Raw genomic sequence first — 19154 nt, forward strand, 5'->3', positions numbered from 1 at the left:
TGATTATAAAACATCCAAGATTGATAATATAACAGCATGGAACAATCAAAAATTATAGATACGTTGGAGACGTATCAGCATCCCCAAGCTTAACTCCTACTCGTCCTCGAGTAGGTAAGTGATAAAAATAGAATTTTTGATGTGGAATGCTGCCTAACATGTCATATCATATTCTTTTCTTTATAGCATGGACATTTGGACTTTTATATTTTTCAAAGCAATAGTCCAGTTTTGACATGATAACTTAAATACTCAAGCATGTCAACAAGCAACCATGTCTTTCAAAATATCAACGCTAAAATAAGTTATCCCTAGCCCATTATGCTCAATCATTGATCCATTCATGAAACACACTCGCATATTAGCTATACCCAATACTCAAGTACGATCATATTGCCTCCTAGTTGGTGCTTTTATAAGAGAAGATGGAGACTCAAATTCAAAAATAAAAATTGCATAAAGTAAAAGAAAGGCCCTTCGCAGAGGGAAGTAGGGATTCGTAGAGGTGCCAGAGCTCAAAGCGAAAAAATTAGAGATAAAAACATTTTGGGAGGTGTATCCTTCCCACCAACGAAAACGACTTAGAGTTCCCAACATTTTCCATGCTAGATATATCATAGGCGGTTCCCAAACAGAAAATAAAGTTTATTCCTTTTTCAACCATACTTTCACTTTCCATGGCTAGCCGTATCCACGGTTGCCTTCCATACCAACACTTTCCAAGGAATTTATTAGTTGACAACATAAAGTAAATTCATTTTTCATTTCGGGACTGGGCATCCCTAATACCTTTGCCTTACTCTCGTGCAATATGACAAGTGAATAAACACTCATCCTGAGAATAACACATCTAGCATGGAAAATATTAGCCACCCCTCACCGCTCCGCGAGCGGTACGAACACACAAAAGAGAAGTTTATTTTGAAAATTAGAGATGGCACATACAAATTTGCTTAGAACGGCAAAAGAATACCGCATATAGGTAGATATATTGGACTCATGTGGCAAAACTGGTTTAAAGGATTTTGGATGCACAAGTAGAGATCATACTTAGTGCAGAATGAAGGCTAGCAAAAGATTGAGAAGCGACCAACCAAGAAACAAATAATCTCATAAGCGAGCGTTAAGCATAATTAACACTGAATAATGCACCACAAGTAGGATATAATTTCATTGCTTAATTATTGACTTTCGTGCTTGCATAGGGAATCACAAACCTTAACACAAATATTCTTACTAAAGCATAATTACTCATTAAGCATAATTACTCATTAAGCATAATTACTCATTAAGATGACTCACATATCACATCATCATATCTCAAAACTATTACTAAGAATCAAGTTTATTTTGTACAATGATCTTCATGAAAGTTTTTATTATATCCTTCTTGGATATCTATCACTTTGGAACTAATTTTCATGTGTTGCTTTTGACAAGCTCAAACAAATATAAGTGGAGATCATGAACATAAAATTTCTTTCTCTCAAATTAATTTAAGTGAAGCAAGAGAGAATTTCTTGAAAATTTTACTAACTCTCAAATAAATCTAAGTGAAGCAAGAGAGTATTTCTTCAAAAATAACTAACCACACCGTGCTCAAAAAGATATAAGTTAAGCACTAGAGCAAGTCCATAGATCATAAAAATTTAAGTGAATCATAGAGAGCAATTCTAACAAGTCATGACATAATTTTGGCTCTCTCAAATAGGTGTGTCCAGGAAGGAATCAAGACTTAAAAACAAAATAAAACAAGCAAAGACTCATATCATACAAGACGCTCCAAGCAAAACACATAGTATGTGACGAATAAAAATATAGCTTCGAGTAAAATATCGATGGTCGTTAGAAGAAAGAGGGGATGCCACTCGGGGCACCCCAAGCTTAGTTGCTTGCTCTCTTTTGGATAATAGCTTGGGATGCCGGGGCATCCCCAAGCTTAGGCTCTTCTTACTCCTTATTCCTTTATCCATCGTAAGATAACCCAAAACTTGAAAACTTCAATCACACAAAACTCAATAAAGCCTTCGTGAGATCCGTTAGTATAAGAAAACAAATCACTACTATAAGTACCGTTGCAACCTATTCATATTTTGTTCTTGCATTATATCTACTGTATTCCAACTTTTCTATGGCACGAACTCATCAAAGAAAACCACAGGGCCATCAAAACAAGCACACAAAGCAAAGAATACAGAATCTGTCAAAAACAGAACAGTCTGTAGCAATCTGAATTGTTCGAATACTTATGAAACTCTAAAAATTCTGCAAAAATAGGACGACCTGAGAAATTTGTATATTAAACTTCGGCAAAAAGAATTGGCATTTTATCACGCTCTGGTAAAAATAAGAATTGTTTTCGTGAGCACAATAGTTTCTGTTTTTTCAGCAAGATCAAACAACTATCACCTAAGAAGATCCTATAAGTTCTACTTGGTACAAAAACTAATTAAAACACAAAAATACAAATAGTAACAGTAGCGTAATTGTGCAAACACTCAAGAGATGAAAGCAAAAGGCAACAATATTTTTTTTTCATTGGGTTGCCTCCCAACAAGCGCTAGTTTTATGCCCTTAGCTACGCATAAAGCAAGGATCTAAGTTTTGTCATCCGTAGTTTTGGTAACTTTTGTAAGGGTTTTCTCAAACCCGGGAGGCTCTTTACGCTTCCCTAAATTTTCCAGAAAAGAAACCATCTTTAGATCCATAATATCCAATCGCTTGTTGCAAAGAGTAATCAAGGTATTCATGCGATTGATACTACCATTGAGATGTTTGAGGGGTTCATTATATTTTTGTAATTCAACCATATGTTTATGCAAATCACTAAGTTTGTCTAGCATTTGAATTCCCTCTGGGGTAAAAGAAATCCCCTTCATGAACCTTGCGGTGATTTTTGATTTGCTTCAGGTAGTCCTCTAGGTCAACCCGATTGAAGGGTGCAACATTGACATTAAATTCATCAAACTCTTATGCAAGAGTTGTAAAGTCTGTGATTTACCAATACACACAAAAAGGTTTAAAATACACGTAAATATGAGTAGAAAATTAAGTAGCTGGAGCGAGGAAAAGCACTAATATAGAAGACAAAAGAGCTGACCAGGTTGTTGGCCTGCCTCGACAGCTGGTTTTCCCTTGCCTGTGCAAGAGTCGAATACATTTCACTGCTTGTGAAGCAAGTTTGTGCAAGCGGCTATCAAATGACTTTCATGAACAATTGTGAAGAGTGGTTGAAAATAGAAACAAACAAAAGTACACGACTCATAAAACTTCTACGACCGTCACATCGCCGGATACACATTCGAAGCCTTTGTGTTATGAAACAAAAAGGTGGGAGGGAGCTTACTAGGTCAGATTTAAAACTTGTTCCTATTAACAGCCCTTTGAAGCTCAAAAGTGAGTACTCTTGGTCGGAAACTTGACGAGTCTCTTATGAGTTGATCCTACTTGAAAATAACAAAAGAAAAATTGATGTGTGCTGCATGAAGCAAAAATTATAAAACATTGGTTGTTTTTACAATCTGACCAACATATAGACATAGAACATGTATTTTTGATGGCCCTATTGCTTAATCCAAGAGGCACAAGGTCAAACTTCTCGATACATATCGTAGTTTCCACCATAAGAATCACCTTCCAACAACACTTACATGCTATTTTTATTTTTTCACTTTTATTTAATTTCAAAATTACCAAAAATATTTATCGCACATTATCTTTGGTAGTCTTATTATCTTTTGGTAGGATTGTTCAACTAGCAAGACTAGCAAGGATTGACACATGTGCTAGGATTTTTGAGGCACAAGAGGGTTTTATTTGTGTTATAAGACATTCAACTATTGCAAGCACTTGTATCTCCGTGATTGATACTTTGGTTTCTCATTATGGGAAGACTTCTATTGCTTGCTACAAACTCCCATACGGTGAGCCTAACATTGCACCTTTAGCAAATGTCAACAAGTTAGGTTCCCTAGGGGATATCATCAATAACAGGGATGCCACAAGCCGGATCATGAAGTAGGCTATCGAGATGCTACCTTTTGAGATCCAATACCAGCCACGCCGGTGAAAACACAAGTGGTCCCTGGGTGATTTTGGTAGTTAATGTCAACATATCTTTTGTTGGACTAATTGTTTTATCTAGTATATCTCATATAAGTTCAACAGTGGCGTGGCAAGGACAAGATGATGTGGATCCCCCTCAAAATGCTAAGGACAAGGATTGACAATAGCTCAAGACTCTTCTACATTTTTGTTTAAGTGATCCAAGATCACATTGAGTCCATAGGAAAGCCAATACTATTAAAAGGGTATGAGTGTTGCTTAATGGTCTTTTTGCTCAAGTACTTAGTGATATTGCTCCAAAACCCTCAGCCACTTTCTCTATCCAAATATGTCCAAACCCTAATTTCTAACTCGGCTCCACCGATATTTCCTACTCGAAGCCACTGAGTTCATCTGGACTTAGCCACTGCAAACACCCTAATAATTCGGTCCCACCGATATGGATCTCGGTCTCACCGAGATGGTCTTGCCAACTCTCTGTGACTTGTTGCAATCACTTTGGTCTCACCGAGATGTTGCAATCAGTCCCACCGAGATGGCTTGACTGATTCTCTGTTGCCTTGTTGCTTCACTTCGGCCCCACCGAGATGATGCGATTGGCGCCACCGAGATGAGGTTTGCCATAAGCCCTTGCACATCGGTTCCACCGAGTTGTTCCTATTGGTCCCACCGAGATTCCTAATGTTCATATTTTTGCACAGAACGCTGCCACCGAGTTTTCTGATCGGTGCCAACGAGATGGGTCAAAAGTGTGTAACGGTTGGATTTTGTGTGGAGGCTATATATACCCCTCCACCCCTTCTTCCTCATAGAGGAGAGCCATCAGAACGAGCCTACACTTCCACCATTCATTTTCTGAGAGAGAACCACCTACTCATGTGTTGAGATCAAGAGTTTCCATTCCTACCATTTGAACCTTGATTTCTAGTCTTCCCCAAGTTGCTTTTCACTCAAATCCTTCTTCCACCATAGCCAAATATATGAGAGAGAGTTGAGTGTTGGGGAGACTATCATTTGAAGCACAAGAGCAAGGAGTTCATCATCAACACACCATCTATTACCTTTTGGAGAGTGGTGTCTCCTAGATAGGTTAGGTGTCGCTTGGGAGCCTTCGACAAGATGTGGAGTTGAACCAAGAAGTTTTTAAGGGCAAGGAGATCGCCTACTTCGTGAAGATCTACCAGAGTGAGGCAAGTCCTTCCTGGGCGATGGCCATGGTGGGATAGACAAGGTTGCTTCTTTGTGGACCCTTCGTGGGTGGAGCCCTTTGTGGACTCACGCAACCGTTACCCTTCGTGGGTTGAAGTCTCCATCAACGTGGACGTACGATAACACCACCTATCGGAACCACGCCAAAAATACTCCGCGTCTCCATTGCGTTTCCACACTCCAATCCCATCCCTTTACATTCTTACACTTGCATGCTTTACCCTTTCGGCTTCTCATACTCTTGCTATGCTTGTGTAAAATGTATTATGTGCCCTTTAACATGTGCTAAACTCAACCTTAACTTGAAGAAACTAAAAACTGCCACTTTTACTTGTTAAGGGTCTAATCACCCCTCCCCCCTCTAGACCCCTCTTCTCGATGCTTTCAGTCAGGCTGTAAAGTCATAAGTCCTGGCAGATTTCATCGCTGAGGACGGAAGTCTAGCAACCAGAACAACTCATTGACTATATGCATTGGACCATGTATTTTGATGGGTCCAAGATGTTGGGCGGACGATGACATAGTCCTCATCTCACCAACTAGTGACACGATGTGTTACGTGCTCCAAATATGTATATGGATTGCAGAGTAAGAAGACATTTTGAATGGCCTTCGCACAGTTGTGGCCATGACGATCCAGAGGCTCTAGATCCAGGTGGCTCCAATATTGTGATATCGTAGATCAATGGTGCCTTCGACCCCAATGACCCATGAATGTCATCATATCGAGAGGTAGTACAACAATTATCTGGTTGGTTTGACGGACTAGAATTCCATCATGTCCAGCGGGACGATAATGCATCAGTCGACTCGCCAAGATGGGTGCACAGTGCCTCCCTGTTCCCAAGAGCTTCTTCCTCAAGAGGCTATTAAATCCATTCCTTAAATTTGCAGGTCAGACAGGAACCGGCCTCCGAGGCCAAGGGCTCAGACCCCGGCAAGGATGAAACCGGGGCTCGGATGTGGAGGTCACTTCATTGGCCCACAACATCATGGCAGTTGTCCTAGCCTGGACTGAGCCCATTATGGCATATCTTCTACGGAGTGAGTTACTAGAGGACAAGACAGTGGCCCGACGCATAGTTCGTTGTCTGCCGCTTATGCAGCACGATGGATAGCTCTATAGAAGCATCATCACTGGTGTTTTCCAACATTGCATCTCTCTGGAGGAAGATCAGTAATCCTGCTTAATATTCATGCCCGCACTTGCGGACACCATGCTGCTTCTCACACCCTAGTGAGCAAGGCCTATCAAGCAGTGTTTTATTGGCCTGCGACGAGGTAGGATGCAGGCGACATAGTCACGCACTGCGTGGGATGCCAACACTTCGCAAAAGTCATTCCGTTACTAGCCTTTTGTGGTCTAGTGGTTGGACATAGTCAAACCTCTCAAAATGTCCAAGGGAGGCTTTAGATTCCTATCACCTGGCCTTTTCTGGTCTAGGGGTTGGACATACACTACTGTAGGATGGTCCAAACATGACACTACAATTAGAGACCCTTCGATAAAACTGTGTGTGATGCATCAATCGCATCAATCGCAAATGGTGATTAAAAAAACGTCAAAAAAGATACAAAACATTTGCGATGGCGGAGACATCAAACATGATTCAGATTATAGTTGCGTGTGCGATGTGTGGCATATGGTTACTCCATAAGAACTTTTTGCGATGAGCCAGAACAATAGAAACGGGCAGCCATATGAAGGTGTGTGCGATATATGACATACAGTTCACTCGGATGAACTGTTTGCGATTAGGGAACACAATAGAAATGGTCAGCTAGATCAAGGTGTGTGCGATATACGACATATGGTTCAGTCGGATGAACTGTTTTCGATTAGGCAACACAACAAAAACGGTTCAACTTAACAACATGTGTGTGATATGCGGCATCCAGTTCACATAGATGAACAGTTTGTGATGAGCCAAGAGAACAGAAATGATTCGTGTAAGCAAGATGTGTGTGATACGCGGCAAACAGCCCACTCGGATGAACTGTTTGTGCTGAGAAAATATAACACAAACGGTTCTACGGTTAATCCTTGTGTGATTATGTGTGTAGAATTTTTTTGAAAAATGCTAACTAGTTGCTTGCGATGGCTAGGAGTATCACACACGATGTGTATGCCAGTACTCGTGTGCGATGGTTAGTAAGTTACACATATGTTTCCTTATGTTAACACGTGTGTGATAACACGTGACACCGCATATGGTTGTCGAGTTGTGTGCTCCAATTGTATCCCCGCGCTAGTGAAGGCTTCCCGCGCTCCACAGGGGTGAATTGTAAAATCCCCAAACCCCTAGTCAGCTGCTAGCTATAAATAACCACAACAATGGGCACCGACGGTGACTCGCTACTGATCCACTTGCTAGCTAGTTACCCACACATACCGGCATACCCCCAATGGCCGACGACGAGATGGAGTTGCGCGACCGAAACGGGAGCCGGAGATCATAGTTTAGGTTAATAAATTGTACCTCCAGAGCCGGATGATTTCGGCTTTGGAGGTATAATTAATTAACATAATGTGAGATCAAATAACTAAAGCTTCCCCAATGTGATCGTGCCATCCCCAACCGCTACCAGAGCGCGGGCGGACAGACGCGACCCGGCCACGCCTTGGCTCCTAAACGGCGAGCAGAGCGCGCAAAGGGACGCAACCCGAGGGCGCCTCAGCACCTAAATGGCGAGCAGAGCATGCGGAGGGACGCGAGCATAGCGCATCACGGCTGTCTAAACGGCGAGCAAGCAAATCCATAATTATTGCATATAGCAGTTGAACATAGCAGGGAATAGCAGTCCAACATTATTATTTTTGATGACATGCATTAGTATATTCTTAGTTAAATCTAAGGTCAATTTTTTGTCCTAAAAAATACGAAGGAGACCAATAAACCATGACGGAGCTATTACCTATACCAACACAGACGCCTAGTGCGGGAATTAATGATGTTATACACATGTCCATCAATCCACGCCAATGCTTCCCGCTGATATGTCTCCAACGTCTCTATAATTTTTTTATTGTTCCATGCTGTTATATTATCATTCGTGGATGTTTTACATTCATTTTATAGCAACTTTATATCATTTTTTGGGACTAACCTATTGACATAGTGCCCAGTGTAGTTGTTGTTTTTTGCTTGTTTTTTTACTTCGCAGAATATCCATATAAACGGAGTCCAAACGCAGCGAAACATTTTGGAGATTTTTTTCTGCCCAGAAGACAACTTGGGAGCCAAGGAAGTGCACAAGGGAAGGCACGTGGGGCCCACCACCCACCTAGGCGCGCCAGAGGCCCCTAGCACACCCTGATGGGTGGTGGGGCCCACGGAGGTCCTTTCCACCACCTCTTAGATCTACAAATACCCAGATATTCCAGAAACCCTAGGGGAGTCGACGAAACACAATTCCAGCCGCCGCAAGTTCCAGATCCACGAGACCCAATCTAGAGCCCTTTTCCAGCACCTTGCTGGAGGGGAACACGATCACAGAGGGGTTCATCTTCCTCATTGGTGCTCCTCCGATGATGCATGAGTAGTTTACCACAGACCTACATGTCCATAGGAAGTACCTAGATGGCTTCTTCTCTCTTTTTGATTCTCAATACAATGTTCTCCTTGATGTTCTTGGAGATCTATTTGATGTAATGACTTTTTGCGGTGTGTTTGTTGGGATCCGATGAATTGTGAGTTTATGATCAGATCTATCCATGAATATTATTTGAGTCTTATTTGATCTCTTATATGCATGATTATTATAGCCTCGTATTTCTTCTCTGAAACTTTGGTTTAGTTAGGCCAACTAGATTAATTTTTCTTGCAATAGGAAGAGGTGCTTTGTGATGGGTTCGATCTTGCGGTGTCCTCACCCAGTGACAAAAGGGGTAGTGAGTCACACATGTATCATTGTTATTAAGGATAAAAAGATAGGGCCTATTCCTACATGAATAGATCTTGTCTACATCATGTCATCGTTCTTATTGCATTACTTCGTTTCTCCATGAACTTAATACACTAGATGCATGCTGGATAGCGGTCGATGTGTGGAGTAACAGTAGTAGATGCAGGAAGGAGTCGGTCTACTACTCTTGGACGTGATGCCTATATACATGATCATTGCCTTGGATATCATCATAATTATTTGCTCTTCTAGCAATTGCCCAACTGTAATTTGTTTACCCACCGTATACTATTTTCTTAAGAGAAGCCACTAGTGAAATCTACGGCCCCCTGGTCTATTTTTTATCATATTGTTTTCAGATCTATTATTCCAAAAACCCAAAAATACCTTGCTGCACTTTTTATTTATTTATTATATTTTTTTTGTCAGATCTATTTACCAAATCTCATACAATTTAATCTACCTCAATACCGAGGAGGGATTGACAACCCGTCTTACACGTTGGGTTGTAAGTATTTGTTCTTTGTGTGCAGGTACCGTTTACATAGTGTTGCTTGGTTCTCCTACTGGATTGATAACCTTGGTTTCATAACTAAGGGAAATACTTACCGTTGTGTGCTGCATCATCCTCTCCTCTTCGGGGAAATACCAATGCAAATACAAGCAATCAGGAAGAATTTCTGGCGTCGTTGCCGGGGAGACATCATCAACATCTATCAGGTTCCTAATCACAAATCTCATCTCCTTGCAATTTACATTATTTGCCATTTTCCTCTCATTCTCATCTCCCCCACTTCTAAAACATTTTTGCGAAAAACACAAAAATATTTGCCTTTTTATTGCCTTCTTTTCCGTTTGCCCTTTTCTCGGTTGCTTGTGATCTTGCTTGTCCAACTTATTGCTATGGCTAGTTCTTCCTCTATTATGTGTACCCCAGATAACGAAGTTCTCAATTTTAAGCAAAGGGGAGGAGAGAATTTAAAAGATGATTGGTATAGGATTTACAGTGCTCATAATAGATCTATTCATAAGCAATCTACTATTATTCTTCTTCGCAGTTTTTATGTGGGCATTACCACTTGGTATAGATTTGTTCTTGACACTATCACTGGTGGGAATTTCTTGGTGTGTCCCTCTTTGGATGCTTTTAATGCTATGGGAGATTTAGTGGGTGCACCACCTATCATTGTCAATGAAACAATTTTAACTCTTGAGCATGTTATGCAAGTCTAGATGCTATTGAAAAGAAAATAGTCACCCAAGAACATATTGAAATTTTTGATAAAAGGATGCATAATCTTGCTAATAAAATTGGGTCAAAGGCGGGAGATGCTATTAAATTATTAAAATAAAAGGGACCCATAGTTAATGAAAGGATAGAAGAGAGCCCCGCTCGGATTGATAAGTTGGAAGAATTTTTTTAGCAATTTGAGCTCGCCTTTTTCTTCCGTTAAAACTATAGGAAAAAACTCCTAAGAATTGCCCTACACATGTTTCTAAAAACAAGGGTGCTGCTTCTAGTAACAACAATGAAGATCTTAAAATGATTAGTATTCACCCCAACTTTGTTGAAGTGATCAAAAGCCCTACTTGCAAGAATGAATTCTTCAATGTTATTCCTAGGAGTATTATTATTGAAAATATGCATGCTAAATCCTTGAAGAATTTTGGTTGTGTGATTGAGAGTTGGAAACTAAAGATGACAATACTTAAGTCTATGCATTATGCCTAGCTAGGGGCATAACACGATAGCGCTTGTTGGGAGGCAACCAATGAATAAAATTTATTTTTTCCTTTTTCTTTATGTTCTTGAGTGTTTTCACAATTATGCTACTGTTATGATTGTGTTTTTATGTTTTATTTAGTGTTTGTGCCAAGTAAAGCCTTTGGGATCTTGTTGGGCAATATTTGATTTGATCTTGTTGAAAAACAGAAACTTTTGTGTCCAGTAGCGGAATTTTTAAAAAATAAGAAGCGACAAAAATTCTTATTTTTTTACACAAGATTGATATAAAGACTGCCTATGTTGTTCTAATTTTCAGAATTTTTGGAGTTACAGAAGTATGGTTAGAGTCCAGATTACTACAGATTGTTCTATTTTTGACAGATTCTATTTTTGTTGCATTGTGTGCTTATTTTGATGAATCTATGGACTATATTTGAGGGTATAAGCCATGGTAAAGTTAGAATACAATAGGTATAATGCAATAATAAAATATGAATTGGTTTGCAACAGTACTTAAAGTGGTGATTTGCTTTATTATACTAACGGATCTCACGAATGTTTTGTTAAGTTTTGTGTGATTGAAGTTTTCAAATTTTGGGTGAGATCACGATGGATGAAGGAATAAGCAGTGAAAAGAGCCTAAGCTTGGGGATGCCCATGGCACCCCAAGGTAATATTCAAGGAGAACCAAGCAACTAAGCTTGGGGATGCCCCGGAAGGCATCCCCTCTTTCTTCTAACAACCATCAATAGTTTTACTTGGAGCTATATTTTTATTCGTCACATATCATGAGTTTTGCTTGGAGCGTCTTGTATTATATGAGTCTTTGCTTGTTTGGCTTTTTAGTTTGTCGCAATCATACTTGTTGGACACACCTATTTGAGACAGCCATAATTATGTTATGATTTGTTAGAATTGCTCTATATGCTTCACTTAAATTTTTTTGAGCTATGGAATTGCTCTAGTGCTTCACTTATATCTTTTTGAGCATGGTGGCGCTTTAATTTTTGAAGAAATACTCTCATGCTTCACTTAGATTAATTTGAGAGTTAGTAATTTTTTTGAAGAACTACTCTCATGCTTCACTTAGATTAATTTGAGAGTTAGTAAAAAAAAATTCTCTCATGCTTCACTTATATTAATTTGAGAGTTGAAAATTGTTATGCTCGTGTTCTTCACTTAAATTGGTTTGAGCTTGTTTTAAGCAATGGTAATATATGAAACTAGTCCCAAAGTGATAGATATTCAAGAGGGATATAATAAAAACTTTTATGAAGATCATTGGATAGTATAAACTTGATTCTTTGTAATAGTTTTGAGATATGATGATAGTAATATGTTAGTCATGTTGGTGAGTAATTATGCTTTAGTAAGAATACTAGTGTTAAGGTTTGTGATTCCCTATGCAAGCACGGAAGTCAATAGTTATGCAATGAAATTACGTCGTACTTGTGGTGCATTATTCGGTGTTAGTTATGCTTAATGCTCGTTTATGAGAATTTTTGTTTCTTGGTTGGTTGCCTCTCAATCTTTTTGCTAGCCTCGACTTGTACTAAGTACAAATACTACTTGTGCATACAAAATCCTTAAAACCAGCTATGCCATATGAGTCCACCATACCTACCTATATGCGGTATTTCCATGCCGTTCCAAGTAAATTTGTATGTGCCAACTCTAATTTTCAAAATGAATTTCCTTTTTGTGTGCCCGTACCGCTCATGAAGCTGCAAGGGGTGGCCAATATTTTTCCATGCTAGATGTGTTATTCTCAAGATGATTGTTTGCTCACTTTTCATTGCACGAGAGTGTGGCGGTAATAGGGATGCCCAATCCCGAAATGAAAAAGAAATTTACTTTATGTTTTCAAATAATAAATTCCTTGGAAAGTGTTGGTATGGAAGGCACCCGTGGATACGGCTAGCCATAGATTGTGAAAGAATGGTGGAAAAAGGAATAAACTTTATTTTATGTTTGGGAACCACCTATGATGTATCTAGCATGGAAAGTATTGGGAATTACTCGGTCATTTTCATTGACGGGAAAAGCATGCCTCTCAAAATATTTTTTATCTCTCAATTTAAGCTTTGAGCTCTGGCACCTCTATAAATCTTCGCTTCCCTCTGCGAAGGGCCTATCTATTTACTTTACGCAATTTTTATTTTTATTTGAGTCTCCATCTTCTCTTATAAATCACCAACTAGGGAGCACTATGATCATACTTGTGCATTGGATGTATCTAATATTTGAGTGTGTTTCATGAACGGATCAATGATTGAGCATGATGGGCCAGGGATAACTTTCTTTGGTGTTGATATTTCGAAAGACTTGGTTGCTTGTTGATATGCTTGAGTATTGAAGTCTTCATGTCAAATATAGACTATTGCTTTGAACAATCTAAAAGTTCAAATGTCCATGCTACAAAAGCAAAGAATATGTGATGAACATGTTAGGCAGCATGCCACATCAAAAATTCTGTTTTTATCATTTACCTACTCGAGGACGAGCAGGAATTAAGCTTGGGGATGCTAATATGTCTCCAACGTATCTATTATTTTTTATTGTTTCATGCTATTATATTATCATTCTTGGATATTTTACTTTCATTTTATAGAAACTCTATATAATTTGTTGGGACTAACCTATTGACATAGTGCCCAGTGCCAGTTGTTGTTTTTTGCTTGTTTTTTTACTTCACAGAATATCCATATCAAACGGAGTCCAAACGGAGCAAAACTTTTTGGAGATTTTTTCCTGCCCAGAAGACAACTTGGGAGCCAAGGAAGTGCACGAGGGAAGGCCCGTGGGGCCCACCACCTATCTGGGCGCGCCTTGATGGGTGGTGGGGCCCACGGAGGTCCTTTACACCGCCTCTCAGCTATATTAGTATCCGGATATTCCAGAAACCCTAGGGGAGTCGACGAAACACAATTCCAGCCACCACAAGTTCCAGAACCACGAGATCCAATCTAGAGCCCTTTTCCGGCACCTTGCCGGAGGGGAACACGATCACAAAGGGGTTCATCATCCTCATTGGTGCTCCTCCGATGATGCATGAGTAGTTTACCACAGACCTACGGGTCCATAGGCAGTAGCTAGATGGCTTCTTCTCTCTTTTTTGATTCTCAATACAATGTTCTCCTCGATGTTCTTGGAGATCTATTTGATGTAATGACATTTTGCGGTGTGTTTCTTGGGATCCGATGAATTGCGAGTTTATGATCGGATTTATCCATGAATCTTGTTTGAGTCTTCTTTGATCTCTTATATGCATGATTATTATAGCCTCGTATTTCTTCTCTGAAACTTTGGTTTAGTTAGGCCAACTAGATTTATTTTTCTTGCAATGGGAAGAGGTGCTTTGTGATGAGTTCGATCTTGCGGTGTCCCCACCCAGTGACAGAAGGGGTAGCGAGGCACGCATGTGTCGTTGCTATTAAGGATAAAAAGATGGGGTCTATTCCACCATGAATAGATCTTGTCTACATCATGTCATCGTTCTTATTGCATTACTCCGTTTCTCCATGAACTTAATACACTAGATGCATGCTGGATAGCGGTCGATGTGTGGAGTGATAGTAGTAGATGCAGGCAGGAGTCGGTCTACTAATCTTGGATGTGATGCCTATATACATGATCATTGCCTTGGATATCGTCATAATTATTTGCTCTTCTATCAGTTGCCCAATAGTAATTTGTTTACCCATCGTATGCTATTTTCTCGAGGGAAGCCACTAGTGAAATCTATGCCCCCTAGGTCTATTTTCTATCATATTGTTTTTAGATCTATCATTCCAAAAAACCAAAAATACCTTGTTGCACTTTACGTGTCATGTCATGAAACCGTGTCAAGTTTCATGATTTTTGGGCGAGCTTTGGATTTACGAGGATTTTGAAACCATGATTCTCAATGTTTCAGGACGACGAGACGTTTATAATTCGTTCTCATTCCTTCAGTGAGACCTAAATATGTACCCAAGGACACATGTACGATTTTCAACCCATTTTGGTGCACTGGAGCATGTGCTTGTAGTTCAAATTTGAATTATGGACATTAAATGCCTAGAAAACTCAATTAATGTATAAAAAAGGCCAAACGAGACCTGAATAATTTCAAATTTTAGCATGAATCTCTTGTTGTCCCATGTTGATGCAGAAAAAAATACAAGGCGAGAAGAGGCAGCGGTTGTTGTTTCGCCCACAAGGCGGACACATTTCCCTATCGGAACCACGAGGGTTCTTGCGAGAAGCTCCGGTTTGTAAGAGGTTTGTTATAAAGCTTGGCCCAAATTGGACAATTTTTTTACCACGACATATATGTGCAATCTTGTGACACCATGCCAAGTTTCATGATTTTCTAGTGAATTTTGGATTTACAGGGATTTAAAAAACCGAGATTCCCAATGTTTGAGGCTAATCCGGGACGACGAGACGGTTGTAATTCATTCCCATTCCTTCAATGAGACCTACACATGCACCCAAGGACACATGTATGATTATTGTCGACATTTTGGTGCACTGGATCATGTGCTTCTAGTTCAGATTTGAATTATGGACACTGAATGCCTAGAAAACTCAATTAATGTATAAAAAGACCAAACGAGCCCTGGATAATTTCAAATTTCAGCAAGAATCTCCTGTTGTTCCATGTTGCCTGTAGAAAAAATACAAGGTGAGAAGAGCCAGCGATTATCGTTTCGCCCACAAGGGGGACGCGTTTCCCTATCGGAACCACGAGGCTTCTTGAGAGAAGATCTGGTTTATAAGAGGCTTGTAATAAAGCTTGGCCCAAATTGGACAATTTTTTTAGCACGACATATATGTGCCATGTCGTGACACCATGCCAAGTTTCATGATTTTCTGGTGAGTTTTGGATTTATGGGAATTTAAAAACCGAGATTCCCAATATTTGAGGCCGAGCCAAGACGCTGAGACGGTTGTAATTCATTCCCATTCATTGCATGGGACGTAAACATGCACCCAAGGACACATGTATGTTTTTCTAGCCATTTTGGTGCATGGGATCATGTATTTGTAGTTCAGAGTTGAATTATGGACATTAAATGCCTACAAAACTCAATTAATGTATAAAAAGGCCAAACGAACCCTGAATAATTTCAAATTTCAACATGAATCTCCTGTTGTTCCATGTTGCATGTAGACAAAAATACATGGCGAGAAGACGTGGCGATTATCGTTTCGCTCACAAGGGGGGACACGTTTCCCTATCGGAACCACAAGGGTTCTTGTGAGAAGCTCCAGTTTGTAAGAGGCTTGTAATAAAGCTTGGCCCAAATTGGACAATTTTTTTACCACGACATATATGTGCCATGTCGTGGCACCATGCCAAATTTCATGATTTTCTGGTGAATTTTGGATTTACTGGGATTTAAAAACCGAGATTCCCAATGTTTGAGGCCGAGGTAGGACGACTAGATGGTTGTAATTCATTCCCATTTCTTGCATGGGACCTAAACACGCACCGAAGGACACATGTATGATTTTTCTAGCCATTTGGGTGCGCTGGAGCATGTATTTGTAGTTCAATTTGAATTATGCACTTTAAATTAATGCTTAGAAAACTCAATTATAATGTATAAAAAAGGCCAAACGAACCCTGAATATTTAAAGCAGTTCTGGTCAACCGTCTGGCACCCGTGGGTAAGCGTTGTGCGCATGCGTCGTGCTAGCTCGCGCTTCCTTCTTTACTAAGTTATCCATATTAATGGTGTTATATACGAAAACACCACCGTTTCCTGCCACTCCTCCCATCGGTTTCCCGCCTCTTCTCCCATTGGTTTCCCGCTGCCAGTGTCAGTGCTCATAGAAGGCTAGACGGCGACACACCGGTCATGTAAATATTTCACAAAGTTTCTAAAAGCACAAACGTGTGTGATAGTAGGGAGTAGGTCCCACACGGTGACCAGCGTGCAATGCTTTAAAGGCAAGGAGTCAACTCTTATCAGCATGGGGCGGGTTCCCATCCGCTAGCCGAGTCAAATAGAATGTAGAAGTTAAGCGTGCTGGGGCTGGGGGAGTCTAAGGATGGGTGACCTGGTGAGAAGTTGCATATCTCAAGCTTCATTTAAGCGCCATGATACGGTCATTACAAACATTTAGTATCTAAATGTGTCTGTAGTGACCTGTCATGTCGATTATATAAACCTATGGATCCTTGTTTCAATAATTTGTAGAATGATGTTTTTTCATTATTTCTTGTTCTAAAAAATCGGAGAATAAATGATGTGTCTGTAGTGACCTGTCATGTCGATTATATATACCTTGGGATCCTTGTTTTGGTAATTTGTAGAATGATTTTTTTCGTTATTTATTATTCTAAAAAATCAGAGAATAAATGATTGAGATCCCACCCAATCTATCCCTTTGACCCAACGCACGAGAATAGTTTGACCATGACGGGTTCCTCATCTAACCCTTTGACCCAACGCATGAGAAGGGTTTGACCATGATGATTTCCTCTTGCTCTGTGTTCCATGTTAGACCAAATCAAGTTTGAGCACTTGCGTTGGGCGATATCCCCCTTCACCTGCCACAAAGTTGGGGAACTGGCATCGTACGTCTTGAACATGGCTTGGGGGTACGGTGTTCGGTTTGTAATGTAGTTGGTGCCCCATCGAACTTGTGCATTGGGGATTTGAACAGATCACACACCACCCATACATATTTTTGGGCCGCATGCAGGGTATAAGGGGTCTTCTGATTGGCCCCGTCTCCCTTGTGCAGTCATATAGGAGTAGGATTTTCTACAATAGCTTGCCACGAAACTAGTTAAGGATTTCGACGGTGTAAAAGTTCTCAAAAATCCTGGAAAAAAATACCAAACCAACACACCTATAATATAACATGATCCAATGGAGGGATTGAAAAAATATGGCTGCATGTGTCCTGGACAAAAAGAACAAATATTTCATATTTTTTACTTACTTTTAAACCATTAAATGTCTAGCAAGCCTTAACTAGTTCTGTGGCAAGCTATGATAGACACAGTTTTACCTACACACACACACACACACACACACACACACACACTGTAGCGATCCGACCTCAGACGGTCAAATCTCTATGTTCAGTGTCATCCCTGGATCGGTAATGCTGACACACACAGTACTCGAAGGATTTATAACAGAGTAGCAATCACACAGTTATTACATCAATGTCTCAAAAGAGAACTTATTACAATAAATATGGCTTAAGGCCATCTAAATAAGATAACAGCGGAATGCTTGGAAGATAAAGTGAGTCCATCAACTCCAACGGCATAGCTGAGTGCACGACAAACGACCTAGCGCACCTTACTCCTCGTCTGAAAAGTCTGCAACATGATACGTTGCAGCCCGAAAACGGGTCAGCACATGGAATATGCTGGCAATATAACACAGTAGAGCAATGAACAGATAAATGCTACCACTACATGCAAATATGGCTGGTGGAGGCTCTATGGTTATATTGTTTTGCGAAAAGCCAATTTTTCCCTACAACAAAGGAATATATTTTATTTAACTATCATGGTGGTTGAAACATTGAGAATGGTACCCCCATCTCAATCCCAATTAAAAAGTAATTATCAACCCAACAAATTAATTTAGAGTGATGAGATCAATCCAATAATTCAAGTACCAGATACTCAAGTTGTCCATAACCGGGGACATGGCTAACCATGATTAGTTTGTACACTCTGCAGAGGTTTGCACACTTTTCCCCACAAGACTCGATCTCCTCCATTGGATTTCTCGCATTTCATGGTGTTTGAGAAACGGATGACCGAGACACAGTCTTTCAGAAGCATTAACTCTAACCCCGGGTAGACAGTACCAACCTACATCCCCTACACATCTACTAGCCTACCACTGGAAGAGGTCATGCAACATACTCAACTATGCCCATAATAGCTTGTGGCTGCACACGGAAGTTTCTAGCACGAATAATCTTATGATCCCTTTGAGCCTGGGTGGCGGACCATAGGATGATCACATGGTATAACCCCGGGATCTCCTAGGACAACACTGGTATAACCCCAGGTGCCCAAAACCAACAATCCACCCAGATGTGTATTAAAGTTGCCACCTTAAGTTAAACCATTAAATAAACAATCTCACATCTGTCATGGATACACTCAAACCCAATCCATGTCTACGAGCATAGCATAGCAATATAAGCATAACGTAGAAGTAACTCCCAAGGGTTTGATAATAAAACAGGTAATCGGTTCTACCTCATCATCTACTTCCCA

This window comes from Aegilops tauschii, chromosome 2 (genome assembly GCF_002575655.3).
Source record: "Aegilops tauschii subsp. strangulata cultivar AL8/78 chromosome 2, Aet v6.0, whole genome shotgun sequence".
In the NCBI taxonomy this organism is placed as follows: domain Eukaryota; kingdom Viridiplantae; phylum Streptophyta; class Magnoliopsida; order Poales; family Poaceae; genus Aegilops; species Aegilops tauschii.